Raw genomic sequence first — 16,259 nt, 5'->3', positions numbered from 1 at the left:
ACAAAACCAAAACCCTAATCTCTCTACCCTGAATTTGAACTGCTTTTGCGGAGTTTTCTTTTAAAGTTCTTCAAGGTTATCATCTAGTATTCGTCATTATAGATATGATTGACACTTTCCACTCTTAATTTACTCAATTTGGGTATGCAATAGTTGATTACACTAGGGTTTTTGTGAAATTTGTCATGGTTAATGATCTTTTGTTGGGGTCATGATGTTATAAGCTTCTAAATCTCTTGGGATGTGTGTTGATAGAAACCAAATGGGTTGGAGGGAATTCCACACCTTGAAATTCAAAATTCAAGTTTGGTATGCTCCCCAATAGTATGACCCATGAGTAATTTACAAGAAATTGTTATGAAATTTGGTGAATTCTGAGTAATTTGACCCCAAAACGAGCTGAAACCATGATAATTGATGTTTGCTTGAGCTACCAAAGCATACTCTATTTTTTGTGACTGTATGAAGCGAAAAATGAACTCAAGATACGGACCGTATTCCACTTGACGGTCCGTATTTAGTCGTTAAATTGAAAATCCACAAGCAGTAGGGTCACACATATGAGACGACACATTACGATGTGATTTACGGGTCGTATTTCACTTTACAGTCTGTATTTAATCATTCAATTGGAATGCCAAAAAACAGTGAGGTCCAAAAAAAGAGATGGCACAATGCGACCAGAGTTATGGACCGTATTTCAATTTACGGTCCGATTTTTATGTTTACGGTCACAGACAGAACACAGTTTTTCTGTACAGTTCTTTTGTTTTCACTTTTTGTTTAGTTGTTTCATGGTAACTAATAGGATGTGTCTCTTGCAGGGATGGGTCAGAAAAGAAATGCAGCAAAGAAAGCGGGGTCCCGACGCAAGGGCAAAGGAAAGAAAGTGTGCTTGGATTTTAAATTGAGAGATGAACCCTTCAATTCGGGAGGAGAAAATTCAGGATCCGAGTGAGCAGAAGTTATACCTCCACCGAAGGTCAAAGGGGCCCCCACACAAGGCACATCAATAAGGCCATCTACACCCCCAGCCATGATTCCATCCCGATCTGAGTCGGAACCTGCCCAGTCTGAAGAGGGGGGTTCTAACGCGGAAGCAGCAAGTAGGGAGACGACACAACAAACTGGGTAAGAAAGTGGCTCGGAGGAGCCAAGTGCAAGCTCCGGATGATGATACACCACCAGAGGGTTGGAAATTGGCCATCCAGAGCAAACGGCTGGAGGAAGAAAAACTCAGGTTCTCGATCAAAGGTTCAAAAGAGTTATATGACCAATGGATGGCCGGGACAAAAAATGGGGGCAAGCCACAGAGGAGCATATTTGAGGAGCAGCAGTTGGTTTTCGAGGGTGTTTCGACATATCCACAGCTTGACGAGACCGCGGCAGGATGTGTCACTTGGATGCCTTCACTCATGAGCCAGGGAAGTATTGTCCGCACGTCGTGAGGGAATTCTATATGGCATATGGGGCTGTGTTAATGTCTATGAAGAAGCCGAGTCGCTTTTGGCATCAAATACCTATACTGGAGAATGTGAGAGTCCTGAACTCCCGTGTTGATATTTCCTCCAAGGCCATGAACAAATTTCTATTTGGCAATGATTATGTGGAACCTACCAATCTGAGCCTGTACCTGGAAAAGAGGGATAAGAAAGATAACAAATCTGTGAGGGAATGGACTGCAGCCATTATTGCATCCCAGCCATACAAGCAGAAGTGGACCAGTGATGGGAAAGTGAGGATTACGAAAAGCTGTTTGACGACGGAAGCCCAGTTTTGGTGGACGTTGCTTAGGTATAGGATCATTCCGACCTAAACTGAAAACACATTTACAACCAGTAAGGCAGTCACTATTGCCTTATTTATGTCTAAGTACCCGATGGATGTTGGGGAGCTGATTGCTGATGAGCTGCATGTGAGGGCATACAAGCCCAAGCAAACCATGGTATTGCCGCGCCTTATCACCGAGTTATGTAGAAGGGCAAGAATATTTCAGCTTCTGTATTGGGACAACACAAAAAAGGCTATCCATGTAGGATATTGGAGGAAGAATAAGGTTCCGGTTAAGAAAGACAAAGAGATAGATCAGTCCGGTGATGACGACGCTGCTCAGTTAGAGTTGACTCCGAGCCAAGTTGTAAGGACTGATATGATAGAGCCTGAATTTAATGATACAGCTACTGAGCCTGTTGCTACCACTACTAGTGTTCCGTAGAGGGTTGCAGCGAGTACTGAGGGTACAGTTGAGATGGTTGACCCACCAGCCTCCTCAGCCGAGACAGCCCGTGGTACAGCTGCCACATAGGGTCCTCCCTCAGGGTCTGCCACAGCTGCTGCATCCGCTGAGCATGAAGACCCAGATCTGAAATTGCTTAACTTCAACCATAAAAACTATAGTCAGATCGCCTTCAAGGCAGTGAAGGCTGAAAGATAAGTAGGGAGGATCTTGCAGCAGTTCAAACCAAAGGTGGCGAAGATCGTGCAGACATTGATTACGGAGGCTACTACAGAGATTGGTGAGAATTTTCAAAAGAAGAACGAAGTATATCAGGCTAGACTAGATAGCTTTGAGTCTAGATTGGTGACTCGAGTGCAGACCGCACCCGGTGGGGAGTCTGTGTCTTTGAGGAGTGAGTTGAAGAGTTTGAAGAAGGAGCTTGAGGCGCTTAGAGAGCAAGGAACAACAGCCATACTAGTTCTAGCACCACGTTTCACTTTGCGGAGTATTATTCCAGTGATGGATCTATTGGGGTTTGAAGAGGAGGAGGAGGGTGATGCGTCCCTTTTGCGGGAGAAAGGCAAGAGGTTCCAAGAGACATCTGAGGATCCCGAGGAGTTGGCTAGGAGATTTAAGAAAATGGAGGAAAAGGAGATGCAGCAGGCCATCTTTGAGTCCTTAGTCGAGCAGCAGCGCCGACTAGGAGAGTCCACTAGTCAGCCACCTGATGCAGCAGGCCAGTCTTGAGATACGCACAGAGCCTAGGGCGCCCAGGTACGACTCCCTTTTGTCTCTTGATCTTATTATTGGCGCCCTGAAACAGTGCTTGATTTTTTCTGTTGGGGGTGGTATTGTAAATATGTGTTTAGGAACCCCCTTGGTTTTTCTTTGCAAGAGTTCTTTTCTTAAGGGGTTTTTGTTGTCGAAACTGGCATGTTGAGGTAGAATGGAGTAGTTTTGACTTACATGGTGGTATTTTAGTAACTTGTGGCATGCTAATTCTTGACCTTGAAAACAAAAATGGAATCCCTCAAATTTTTTTATGAATGCTTAGGAATAACTATGAATTGATGGGATTGGTTCTTTTCATGTCATGATAATTATGAGAGTATTAAGTGCGCTGAATGATTGCTTGAGATGTGTGCTAAGCTGAATTCCATTGCCATCGTGTGTGTGAGTTTTAGTTTTATTCGCTTATTGTGTTTGCAATCTAGAACTTGCCTGAGTAGTCGTATTTGCATTCTAAGGATGTGTTGTTGTGAAATGATCCTAGGCCGTCTTTGTGTAATTGGAAACCCTTTCAAAACGCTTTTTGTCCACACATGAATGAGCAATAATCCCTAGTTATCCATTTTGAGCCTTTGTGGCCTATTTCTTTGACTAGCCGTTAACGAGCCCATACCCTTTCTTTGAATAATCCCATCTTTGCACCAAAATCCTTCCTTGACACTATGAAAGTGAAAAACGAATAAGTTGGGGGCTGTTGGGTGAATTCTGTGGAGAATGAGGGTGGAAGCGAAGTTACATGATGTAGGGTTCGGTGTTGATGAGCATCGTGTTGAAAACAAATATGGAAAAAAAGAGAGAGTTATTAATATTAGTCCAATAAATAAATACCGACCCTATAGGATGAATTAATGAAGCGAAGTAAGAAGGGTGAAAAAGAAAAAAAAAGTGTAGTGTTCAAGAAGGGCGATCCACTATTGACTAAATACGTATCCTGTTGACACCCAATTTTGGCCCTCCGTTTTCGTTTAATTAATTTCACTATGCTTCTTAGTCCTGAAAATTCCCCAATATGAGTTTGGAATATTTTCACTAATTACTACACTAATTTTCGAGATATTATTTCTCTAAAATTAAGAACATTTTTATTGTTTCTTAGAAATTACCAAAACATCATTTTTTATAATTAAAATCGCTCGAGAAATAATGTTGATATTCGTATATCAATATTGGCATTGCCATTTTTACTTTAATCCTATTTATTACTATATTATTTATCTTCTTACTCTATTTTAAAACTAAATACATATATTAAATTACTTGTATTGTAATTTATATAGGCATACATTTTGTGAGAATTAATTAGGACAAAGAAGCATATTTTAATTAATTGATTAAAGTAAAAAGGGATTAGAAAATAATTCATCTACCAAACATTGGGCCAAATAACCCCATCACCAATTCATATTCTATAAAAATCACCAGCCAAATTCCACCTTGACCCGGCCCAATACACCCACTACTAACTAAGGCCCCTTTCATTTCATTCTCAAAACCAAATCAGAAACAAACCTATCCAACAGAACCTTAGGCCTCTCCCATCACCTATTTCCCATCAACTCTCTCTCAATTCAACGGATACAAGATAGGATCATCGGATTCTCGCTCTCAACGGCTCTCTTTCTTTCCAATCAGACTGAAAAGGTGAGATTCCCCCTCCCCCCCCCCCCCTCATCTCCTCTGTCAGAAACGTCTCTGAGGATTTTCCCCCACTTCTTGTTAGAATTTCGAATTCTTGGCTTCCTTGAGAAGCTGTTGAGGTCCTAAATCTAGCTATAAATACAACCCTTTAGCTGTGTGTTTGAATGAGTTTTTTAAGGCTCAGAAATCTCTCCTTTCGAACAAGCTTTTCAATTGGGAGAAAATCCTCTTCTGTTATTAGTTGTTACAAGCTTTCTCAGTAGAAAACCTCCCTTCTTTCATTATGAGAACAAAGGAAAGAAATCACTTTTTACATTCTACTCTTTGACATAAAATATATTCTGAGAGGAGTTAACGAGCGGATTCGGCGACTCGACAATGACGAATCACCTCAGTTCGCTGCCCCGGAGAAGGTCAGTAACTTTCCTTTTCCCTACTTTTATTTTAGTCCCATGAGTGAATGCATAAATAATTGAAGGTTGGTGTCGCTCGCCTAATTTTTTTTTAGGCGTTTGTTACAATACTTGATGTTGCCATTGTATTTAATATAAATCATGTACGTGTAAAGAGCTACTGGAAACATAAAGTAAAGTACTTAAGAGAAATATGGATTCGACTTATCGAATGTATGAATAATTATTTCCTCATCTAATTTTCCGCTTTTGTATCTATTATAACATGTGTGTTGCCATTTTCACCATATAAAAGGCGAAAGGAACCAGATCGCTAATAGAAGTCATAAGAGTGAAGTTAGATTGAATGAGTAATTAGGGGATTGCTTTGGCTGTTTGTTTCAAATGTTTCTTTATCCATATTTTAGAGGCTGTTTTGCTCTAATCTTTGTGAAAAACTAGTATAAAAAAAAAATGCAATCAGTGATGGCTTGCTAGTTGGTTTTAAAACACAGTCCATACATGTGGTTCTAGTGCCTGTTTGTTTGCTGTTTTTAGCATGGTATTCACCTTTGTTCCTTATTTCGTTTCAGTTTATAAAATTAAAATGTAGTCACTTGAATATTTTTAGATTCCGTTCAAGTCTCTGTTACGTCTGTGTAGAATATGTAATCTTGTCTCTGTTTCTTCTAAAATCAAGGTGCCCACGGGCTAGTACGAATCATGAGTTTATTTAACGAAAGATATCATATATTTGGGTTTCAAAATTATTTTTCACTTGTAACTTGAATTTGTAATGTGTATGAACTTCCCTAATGAGTGAAAACTGGAAGAAATTAGTTCGTAATCTGCCCTATGTTCTCAAGTTCTCTTTGCTTGAAATTACTTTTTTTTTGGAGTATTAAACAAGGATTAGTTTAACAACCTTATTTTTCTATAATTAGTGCTTGATCTCTACCAAATTCATGTCATGATATTTAAAAAGGAAGTATGTATCGAAAGAATTTGTCTCATTTGAAAGCTCCTCCTAAGAAACCTCTCATGTATAAATATTCGTAAAATATCCAAGTTCAAGTCTAGTTTGCCTTTTCTTTCAGTAGCTTCTCTGAATAAAATCCTTACTTCTAGTATTGTTTTGCCGGCTGAAAGTCAAGGTAAACCTTGGGTTTTGGTTTAGCCTCCTCCGATAGTCTGCAATGCCTAAGGCTCTAGAAATCTTTTTGACCTTGTGCGGTATCAAAAACTCGGAAGGTGGTAACCCCCCTTTGTTGCCTGAATCATTGAGCTTGATGTTTATTATTTGTAGTCAGCCTTAAGGCCCATTAAATTTTAAAAGCATGTTTGGTTAGTTGGTATTTCTTTTACTTTCTGGAAAATTATTCCAAATGATCGACTTCTCTCTTAAGCCAAGTTATTTCCGAGATTCTTAATAGTAAGTGACTATGTCTTTACAATTTGTGAAATCAAGATACGTTGATTTTATTTTGAAACTGTCTTGTATGTTCTTTCGCAATATGTCAATATGTCTTTCAAAATTTTGACAAAATCAAGTCAATATTTCAAAACGTCAAAACACTTTGTACTTCACTTGTTGTTATCTTGTTAAAAATATGTACTCCCAGATTCTTATTCTTCACCCCTTTCTTATCTTGGCATGACTTGTGGGGAGCTTCAAACCTCCAATCTTTGCTGCACTTCGAGGCTACAGTTTTGAACTAATGATCTCCGAGGAATTAGAGGCAGGCGTTGCTTTTTGTAGTTGCTGCCATTTTTTAGGCCATTTGCTGCTATGTTTTAGGGCAAGAGCTACTGCATTTTGGCCATTCAAACCTCATTTTGCTAATGAAATATTACTTGCATTTTTGGCTGAGTGATCGCTGCACTTTAAGGATGAAAATGACATGTTATTGAGACTTGGGAGGTAAGATTGTTGTTGTCTGGCTGTTGCCCTTAAAGCCTAATTCTGGGCTGAAACCACTGTTGTATGATGTGCCGTGAAATTATGGCACATTCGATGCTCTTTGGCTATAAGTTTTACTTGTTTTTGAGCAAGTCTCGGTCTTTTTGATGTGTTTGTGATATGTAGCAGATGTTAAACGTATTTCAGGAGCAAGTCGTGGAAATGGAGTAAAAAGACGTTCAAAGAAAGAAAAATAACTGAAACCTGACTTATACGGATAAACATACGGACCGTATAATATTTACAGTCCGTCAAAGCCATCGTAGATGCATAACAGTAAGGCCTCAAACCTGAAGAGGAAATCAAGGCAGAAGTACAGACCGTATATTATTTACGATCCGTAAATCCCACTATAGATTGGTTCCAGCGAAGTCTCAAAGGGAAGAGGATTGCACAGACAAGTTATACGGGCCGTATAATATTTACGGTCCATAAAAGTGGATCGTATATCTAGCAACTGAAAAAGATTTTATGGAGAAGTGCTCACTGACCGTATAAATTGTACGGTCCGTACATTGGTCCGTCAGTGGAAATTTTGTTAATCATATTTTGCACGACTTAAACTCTTATAATTTACTTGATTTAGGTTTCTTGTAAAGGGATATACACCAGATTTCAGCTTTTATTTTCTTTAGCAATTTACTCATAGTTTTGGAAGTCTTTTGGGGATTACAAACAATTGCAAATTTATTTATCTTCAATTCCAAGCAATCAATTCGTAAGCATTATGATCTCAATTATTTCATCTTCTTCTTTTTCTATGAGTAGCTAAATTTCCTTAATAGGGTTGTGAACCCAATGATGGGTGTTATGTGATTGGGGATTGTTAGCGATATACGAATCATGGATTGGTAGAATTGATGTGTTTTTCATTTTTATCATATAGTTAGTGGTTGCAAACATTAGATAATATCATAATAAACTTGGGTTTATTTGGGAAAAATAACCAGGGTTTGGAAAGAACACATAGCAAGAATTCAAAGCTTTAAACTTTGTTTAATAAATTCACTTATGAATAAGAAGAATTTACTTGGCAGTTAACCGTTCTTCATATCACTTTCTTATATTTAGCAAAACCATTGAAAGAAATAATCTTTATTTATTGGGAAATAGTATAGATTCACATAGATGTTAAGTGCATTAGAAGTATATCGAGATCAATATTCATGATCATACACCCTATCCAAAGGGGACAAAACCTTGGCTTCTTTTATCCTAAATTACATCCCAAAGCAATTAGTTAGCCATTAGTCCTAAACAACCAAACATTTACAAAAATCATCGGATTAAGACATTAGACTAAATTAAACATTCTATGAGTTTCGTAACCTTTTCACATTATATTCCCTGTGCGATTCGACCCCAACCTAGTTGGGTTACTATATTTGATATCGTCCGCTTTACGCTAATTAAAGGTATAATTTAAGCGTATCAAATTTTGGCGCCGTTGCCGGGGAATACAGTTTTGAAATTACTAAATAATATTTTCTTTGATTGAAGTCTTTTTCTTATTCCATCACACCTTGTTTGCTATTCCTTGTAAACCAGGTGAACATGAATCAGAATCAGCAAAACCAACGTGTTGGTAACCAGGGGAATCGATTGAATAATCAGGCGAATGAATCATATGAAGAAAATGTCTTCGCTAATCTTATTCCGGGGGAGTATTATGCATCTGCTATTGTTCATCCTCGATGTGGAGCTGCAAACATAAAAATTTACTCCTCTCTATACCAATTTTTGAAGCTTTAGGTCTACTTTCATAACTCTACCGAGAATGACCCTCAACATCATTTGCAGAATTTTACGGATGTGTGTGCTAATCACATCCAAAATAACGTTCCACAAGATGCTATTCGGCTGAGGTTATTCAAATATTCCTTAGCTGGAGATGCAAGAGCATAGTTTGAGAAGCTGCCCCGGAATTATATTACTACACGGGCAGAGATGGCAACAGTCTTTCTCAAGAAACGGTACCCTCCTAGCAAGAAGGCTGAGATTCGTGACAAGATCTATGAATTTAAGCAACGACCGGGGGAACAGTTATATGAAGCTTAGGAGAGATTCAAAGAGTATTTGCAAAAGATTCCAAATCATGGTTTCCTGGAGAACATATTAATGGAGAAGTTCTACCGAGGGCTGGATCCAGTGGCACAATCAGTTGCTAACAATGCAACTGATGATTGTTTCATGAATAAATCTTACCGACGAATGACCAATATGCTTGGCAGGCTGACTACTCACAATCAGGCTTGGCACTCAAATAATGCTGATGTTGTGCCTTACGGTAGTGCTATGATCCAGAATATGGTAAAGGAGAATCTAGATACTAACTATGTGAATAACTCTCAATGGGGTTATCAAAGATAGAACTACCAAGGTGGTTACCAGAATCAGAATCAATGGAGACCCTTAGCAAGGTCAAGGTACTTATAATAACAACTCAGGGAACTACAATAATAATTATGGTGGTTCGAACCAAGGGAGCTACAACAACAATAATAATTTTAGGAAAAAGAGTTCCAATCCTTATATATACCAACGAAAGGGCAGTCAATTGAGCAAGGTAGTTCGAAGGTTGAAGCAATGCTTGAGAAGATTCTGGCAAATCAATTAAAGTCTGAGAGGACTTTATCTGGGCTGACAGAGACAGTGGGTTACCATACAACGGCCATTCAGAAGCTTGAGTCACGGATGAAAGATATTTCTAGAGAGCAGCACCCTCCTAAAAATGGAGGACTTCCGAGTGACACTATTCCGAATCCGAAGAATGAGGAAGGCGGTGTAGAACGTGTATTTTCCATCACTACTAGGAGTGGTAAAACACTCCAAGGGGTTGATAAGAAGGTTGTTGATCTTGAGCCGATAGATGAAGAAGAACAGGTGCAGTCTGAAGCACCAATTATTGTTGATGAGAATCCTACGGACAATAAGGTTTCTGATATTCCAGAAATTTTAAAGGAGGTTGATGACAAGAGCAAGCATACTGTGAAAGGGGATCTCTGCCCTTTGACTCAGCTTTTCAAATCAAAAACTCCCTTTTCTCAGAGGTTGGTAAAAAAGAAAGAAGATGCTAAGTTTAAAAAAATTTATGATCAGCTAAAGCAATTGTCTCTAAATTTTCCCTTCTTAGAAGTTGTCAAGGATATGCCTGGTTTTGCTAAATATTTGAAGGACCTGCTGACTAAAAAGAAAACAGTGCAACATGAAACCGTGAGTTTGACTCACTCTGTGAGTTCCATCATCTCAACTACTACTGTTTAGAAAATAAGGGCGATCCTGGGGCGTTCACCATTCCTTGTTCTGTTGTGCACTATGATTTTGCTCGTGCTTTATGTGATAATGGGGTGAGTATTAATTTGATGCCCCTTGCTATATCCAAATAATCATGTTTGGGGATGCCAAGGCCAACTACTATAAGGTTACAGATGGCTGATAGGTCTATCAAAAGGCCTGTTGGTGTGGTTGATGTTGTGCTTGTGCAGGTTGGTGAATTTATGTTGCCCGCTGATTTTGTGATTCTTGACTGTGCTGTTGATCGGGACATTCCTATTATTCTGGGGAGACCTTTCCTTGCTACAAGGAGAGCTCTGATGGATTCAGAGAAGAATGAAATCAAGTTCCAAGTCAACGATGAAGAAGTTACTTTTCAGGCTAGCAAGGGGATGAAGTTACCAAGTGCTTACGAGAGCATTTCGGTAATTGACTCATTTGATGTTGTTGATGAAGCGATGGAGTTCAAGATGGAACAAGAAAGTTTGGGTAAAGCTCTAGCTGGTATTCCTGTGAACTTTAAATCTGAAGACATGGAAGGTTATATGGAGACAATTAATTCGCTTGTTGGGTTGGGTTCATATTCTTACCACCCAAAGAAGCTAAATCTCGATTTGAAAAATAGAACAACTCCTCCAGCAAAGCCTTCGATCATTGAGCTACCTAAGTTGGAGCTTAAACAGCTCCTATCACATCTGAAATATGAGTTCCTTGGTCCGAACAATACAGTGCCAATAATTGTTTCAGCCCTACTGACTGAGGAGCAGATTCTATAGCTTTTGGAGGTATTGCATGAATATAGGCGCGCTATTAGTTGGACCATAGCAGACATTCAAGGAATTCCATCAGTGATCTGTGAACATAAAATCCAGTTGGATAAAGATAGCAAATCGAGTGTAGAGCATCAAAGGAGATTGAATGAGAATATGCAAGAGGTAGTCAAGAAAGAGATAATCAAATGGTTAGATGTTGGAGTGGTTTACCCGATTGCTGACAGTAAATGGGTGAGCCCAGTCCAATGTGTTCCTAAGAAGGGCGGCATCATAGTTGTGCCCAATGCAAAGAATGAGCTGATTCTGACGAGAACTGTAACCGGATGGAGAGTTTGCATGGACTATCTCAAGCTTAACACTGCCACATGCAAGGGTCACTTCCCTATGCCTTTTATTGATCAAATGCTTGATAGGCTAGCAGGGTATTCTTATTATTGCCTCCTTGATGGTTAGTTGGGCTACAATCAGATCAATATTGCGTTGGAGGATCAAGAAAAGATGACGTTTACTTGTCCTTATGGGACGTTTGCATTCAGCCGGATGCCCTTTGGGTTGTGTAATGCTCCAGCCACTTTTCAGAGGTGCATGATGTCGTTCTTTTCTGACATGGTAGAGGACTATTTGGAAGTGTTCATGGATGACTTCTCTATTGTGGGTGATTCGTTTGATGATTGTCTTAGCCATCTAGGTCAAGTGCTGAAAAGATGTGATGAGACAAATCTCATGCTAAATTGGGAGAAGTGCCACTTTATGATCAAGGAAGGGATCGTCCTCGGTCACAAAATCTCTGAAAAGGGAATTGAGGTTGATCAAGCAAAGAGAGATGTGATTGCAAAACTTTCTCCACCTATCTCAGTCAGAGGTGTCCGAAGTTTCTTTGGACATACTGGGTTCTACAGGTGCTTCATCAAAGATTTTTCCAAGATTTCTAACCGGATGTGCAAGCTTCTTGAAAAAGAGGCTAAGTTTGTGTTTGATGACAAGTGCCGGAAGGCGTTTGATAAGTTAACGGAGAGCCTCACTACTGCTCCTATTATTGTTGCTCCTGATTGGTCCTTGCCCTTTGAATTGATGTGTGATGCTAGTGGTTTCGCGATAGGTGCTGTGCTTGGCCAAAGGCATAATAAAATTATGCACCCGATCTATTATGCAAATAGAACACTGAATGCTTCCCAGATGAATTACACAGTGACGGAGCAAGATCTGCTTGCCACAGTTTTTGCTTTTGAGAAGTTTCAGGTCTATTTGTTGGGGTCCAAAGTCATGGTATACACTGATCATGTAGCATTGAGATGCCTTATGGCGAAGAAGGAAGCAAAGCTGCGACTGATCTGATGGGTGCTATTGCTGCAATAGTTTGATTTTGAGGTGAAGGACTGCAAGGGCACTGAAAATCAGGTTGCTGACCATCTCTTTCAGCTTGAAGAAGCTGGGAGACCTTCTGATGAGCTAGATATAGATGATGCGTTTCCAGATGAGAGGGTGTTGGCTGTATCGATGTAAGTGGCGCCGTGGTATGCTAACATTGCTAATTATTTGGTGACAGGCATAGTTCCAGAAGATATCAAAGCTTACTAAAAGAAGAAGTTCTTGTGGGATTCTCGACAATACTATTGGGACGAGCCTTATTTTTTCCGAACATGCGCTGACAATATCATTCGGCGTTGTGTTCCTAAAAGTGAAGTGATGGCGATTCTAAAGGCGTGCCACAGACTCTCCTGTTGGGGGTCATCATAGTGGTAACTGGATTGCGGCTAAGATTCTTGAATGCGGTTATTACTGTCCGACTATTACTGGCCGACTATCTTTCATGATGCAAATCTATTGGTGCGGTCTTATGATCAATGTCAAAGGCAAGGGAATATAGGTACAAGGCAAGAGATGCCTATGAATTTTGTGATGGGGGTAGAAGTGTTCAATGTCTGGGGGATTGACTTTATGGGGACCCTTTGTGAGTTCAGGTGGCATGAAATATATCTTGGTTGCTGTGGACTATGTATGAAAATGGGTAAAAGCGGTGGCTTTACCTAATACCGAAGCCAAGAGTGTCATGGGGTTCCTCAAGAAAAATATATTTACTCGTTTTGGTACCCCGAGGGCTATTATCAGTGATGGTGGTTCCCACTTTTGCAATAGAGCTTTCGCGGGATTGATGGAGAAATATGGCATAAAACATAGGGTGGAAACACCTTGTCGTCCTCAGACAAGTGGGCAAGTTGAAGTATCCAATCGGGAGATCAAGAGTATTCTAGCTAAAACGGTGAATGCAAATAGGACTGATTGGGCCAGCAAGCTCGATGATGCTCTATGGGCATACCAGACTGCCTTCAAGACTCTGATTGGGACTTCACCCTTCAAGTTCGTGTTCGGAAAAACTTGTCACTTGTCGGTTGAACTTGAAAACAAGGCTATGTGGGCTTTGAAGAAGTTGAATATCGATTAGGAAGAGGCGACTAAGCTTAAGGTGTTTCAACTCAATGAGATGGATGAGTTTCGGTACCAGGCGTATGAGAGTGCAGCACTGTATAAAGAGAGCATGAAGCAATATCATGAAAAGAAAATCCTGAAGCGAGAATTCAACAAGGGTGATCCTGCCTTGCTATTTAACTCTCGGTTGAAGTTGTTACCGGGCAAACTAAAGTCAAGGTGGTCTGGTCCGTTTGAGGTGGTAGGTGTTTCACCCCATGGGGCGATTGAGCTGAAGTCCGGAGATGGAACTCAGACATTTAAGGTGAATGGGAAGAGGGTGAAGCACTATCATGGGATGGTTTCGGGAGATAGAATTGTTGACCGATACCGGTTGAAACACCTCGGATTGAACGCTGACCTGGTGTTCGCTGATAGGGAGTGAGTGGATACCACCGTCGTGCCGCGACATTAACTCAAGCGCTTCTTGGGAGGTAACCCAAGTGTAATGTTTATTTTCTTTTCTTGTTTGAAGCATATAGGGTAATGTTTGTTTTGATGCAGGATGCAAAGGGTAGAAACTGGAGATGATCTATGCTAGAATCTACGGTCCGTAGATTAAAGAAGCAAAAAATGGTTCTGTATTAATGATCTACGTCAGAATCTACGGTTCGTATAAATTGTACGGTCCGTAGATAGAAGCGTAGAACATGAGCCAGGTAAAAGATCTTTCTGTCCTTGATTTACGCCAACATATACGGTCCGTGTAATTTATACGGACCATAGATAAAAGCGTAAACCAAGGATCGTCAGATCAATTCACCGTCGCAGATCTATGGACAGATCTACGCCCTGTGTAATTTTTATGGGCGTAGATTGACAAAATAAAAAGACCAGGTAAGTTAAAAAGGCGGCGAGGTTAAAGAGAAAAATAAAAAGACCGGAAATCTTTGCTTCACTTTCAAATTACCGATCCATTCTCGTGTTCCCACTAAACCTCTAAAACACACTCCTTCTACTAACAAATCACATCCCTTAATTCACTCCCCTTTTCACTCCCACAAATCATCAGTTACAAATATCCATAACCCTTCTTATACCCACAAATCTCTCTTCCATACCAATAACCTTAGCAGCAAAGTGAAAGTGAAGCAAGAAGCAATTTTTTTTATTCTTTGTGTCTATTTGATCATCCGCATCCTTAAGAGGTATGGCTGTCACAAGGGGTCGTGCCCAGGCCACAGGACAGGGCTGAGGGTGAGGTTGTGTTATATCCCGTACATTTATACGACGAATTATCCGCAATCAAATCGACTCAAGTTAAAGGCGGAATTATTTTCGGATACGAAATAGAAATCGTTAATTTTCAATTTTAATTAAAACATAAATTGTGTATAAATTTTATTGGTATAAAGATATTATTGGAGATTAGGGGTAAATTAACTATGATTAGATTATTAAGTGGGATTAAAATTTAAATCACTTCATTAATTAATTAAGCTTAAGGGGCCATGTGGGCCCCACCCGAAAAAAAAAAAAGGGAATCAAATCTGAAAATTTACAGGACAAGGTGGAATATTGAATCATTAAGTGGGGGTGTACGTGTAACATGGTGGGAAACCATATACATAGAATAAGGCAAAGTGCAAATGGCATTTTCCAATGCATTTGTTGGATATCAACTTTCAAGAACAAGAAAGCATATGCATGACTTCTCACGACCAGATTGAGGTTTTAAAAAAAAAAAAAAAAAACAGTTTGTAGCTTAATAAAATTCTAAGGAGAAGACAAGGAGATAGAGGTGGAAAAGCAAGAACAAGTATAAAGATTTAAGACACAAATTGGGGTCAAGTATCCAAGGTAAGAATTGGTTATTTCTTTTACATTTAGAATGAGTTGGATGCATTGTGAATATGTATAAAATGGTGCATGTTGGTATTGAATGTTGTTGAAATTTAAAGTTAGCCGTGTGAAGGGCTTATGTGAAGTAATGTTTGAATTTCTTGTACATGTATTAAGGATGGTTTGAATGATGTAGTGTGTTTGAAAGGAATGAAAATTGTGGAATTTTGTATGTGGTTGTGTTGAAGCCGTGTAGGAGTTGATTTAAGGAGTTAATGGACTGTTTTATGTGATTTTTATATAATTTTTATGCAATTATGAAAGTAAGATGCTAAATGTGAACTATGGTTGTTATTAATGAATTTGGAAGGAAAACAATGCGATTTGGTAGTTTCGTTGCAATTGTTGAAGTTTCGAATGGAATATGGAAATGGGCGGAATGGTTCGAACCCTTGGATATTGTTTAAAATGTTATTGAAATATGTTTGGGTAATCTTGAGTTAGTTAATGAATATGGAAAAATGTTGATATTAGTTGGAGGGTGTGAAGTTAGAATGGAAGAGTTACATTATGTGGAAAGGAAGGGAAAATTTTTGGATTGTTGGAAATGTTGTATGAATTGCTTAGAATGTCTTTAAGTATTGTTGGTATGGATTCGGGTTAGTATTTAAATATATAAGCATCGATGTTGGCTTGAAGGTAAGTCGTCGAGTTGAATTTATGAAAGTTGTTGAATGATGTAAAAGAGAGTTACTATTATTATTTTGTCTTTCGAATTGGTTATCAATGTTACTAGGTTGGTTATTGTGGTTGTTGTTGTTGATTTTGAGCGAGATAAATTCTCGGGATGGCCTATTTACAGGGGAAGTGCTGCCGAATTTTCTGTAGAATTTAATGATTAGTTTGGAATGAATGGCTTAAGTGCCCTTAGCTAATGATTGGTATTCGTTGGCGTAATTGTAGACCTT

The 16,259-nt window shown here is 39.3% G+C and overlaps 1 long non-coding RNA gene and 1 other non-coding gene across 2 annotated transcripts; one reads left to right on the top strand and one right to left on the bottom strand.

Annotated features, from left to right (window-relative positions):
• The first annotated feature begins 5,064 nt into the window (after window positions 1–5,064).
• On the top strand, window positions 5,065–7,734 carry LOC132630628 (uncharacterized). The gene is made up of 2 exons (XR_009578631.1): window positions 5,065–6,958; window positions 7,145–7,734. It is a non-coding gene; the product is annotated as an uncharacterized LOC132630628 (long non-coding RNA).
• A 1,259-nt stretch (window positions 7,735–8,993) lies between these two features.
• LOC132634463 (small nucleolar RNA R71) lies at window positions 8,994–9,099 on the bottom strand. Its single transcript, XR_009580184.1, has one exon. It is a non-coding gene; the product is annotated as a small nucleolar RNA R71 (small nucleolar RNA).
• Window positions 9,100–16,259: the final 7,160 nt, after the last annotated feature.

The sequence above is a fragment of the Lycium barbarum genome, chromosome 3, assembly GCF_019175385.1.
Source record: "Lycium barbarum isolate Lr01 chromosome 3, ASM1917538v2, whole genome shotgun sequence".
Taxonomy (NCBI): domain Eukaryota; kingdom Viridiplantae; phylum Streptophyta; class Magnoliopsida; order Solanales; family Solanaceae; genus Lycium; species Lycium barbarum.
Note: the sequence above shows the minus strand (reverse complement) of the source record. Positions and strands in the feature narration are given on the sequence as shown.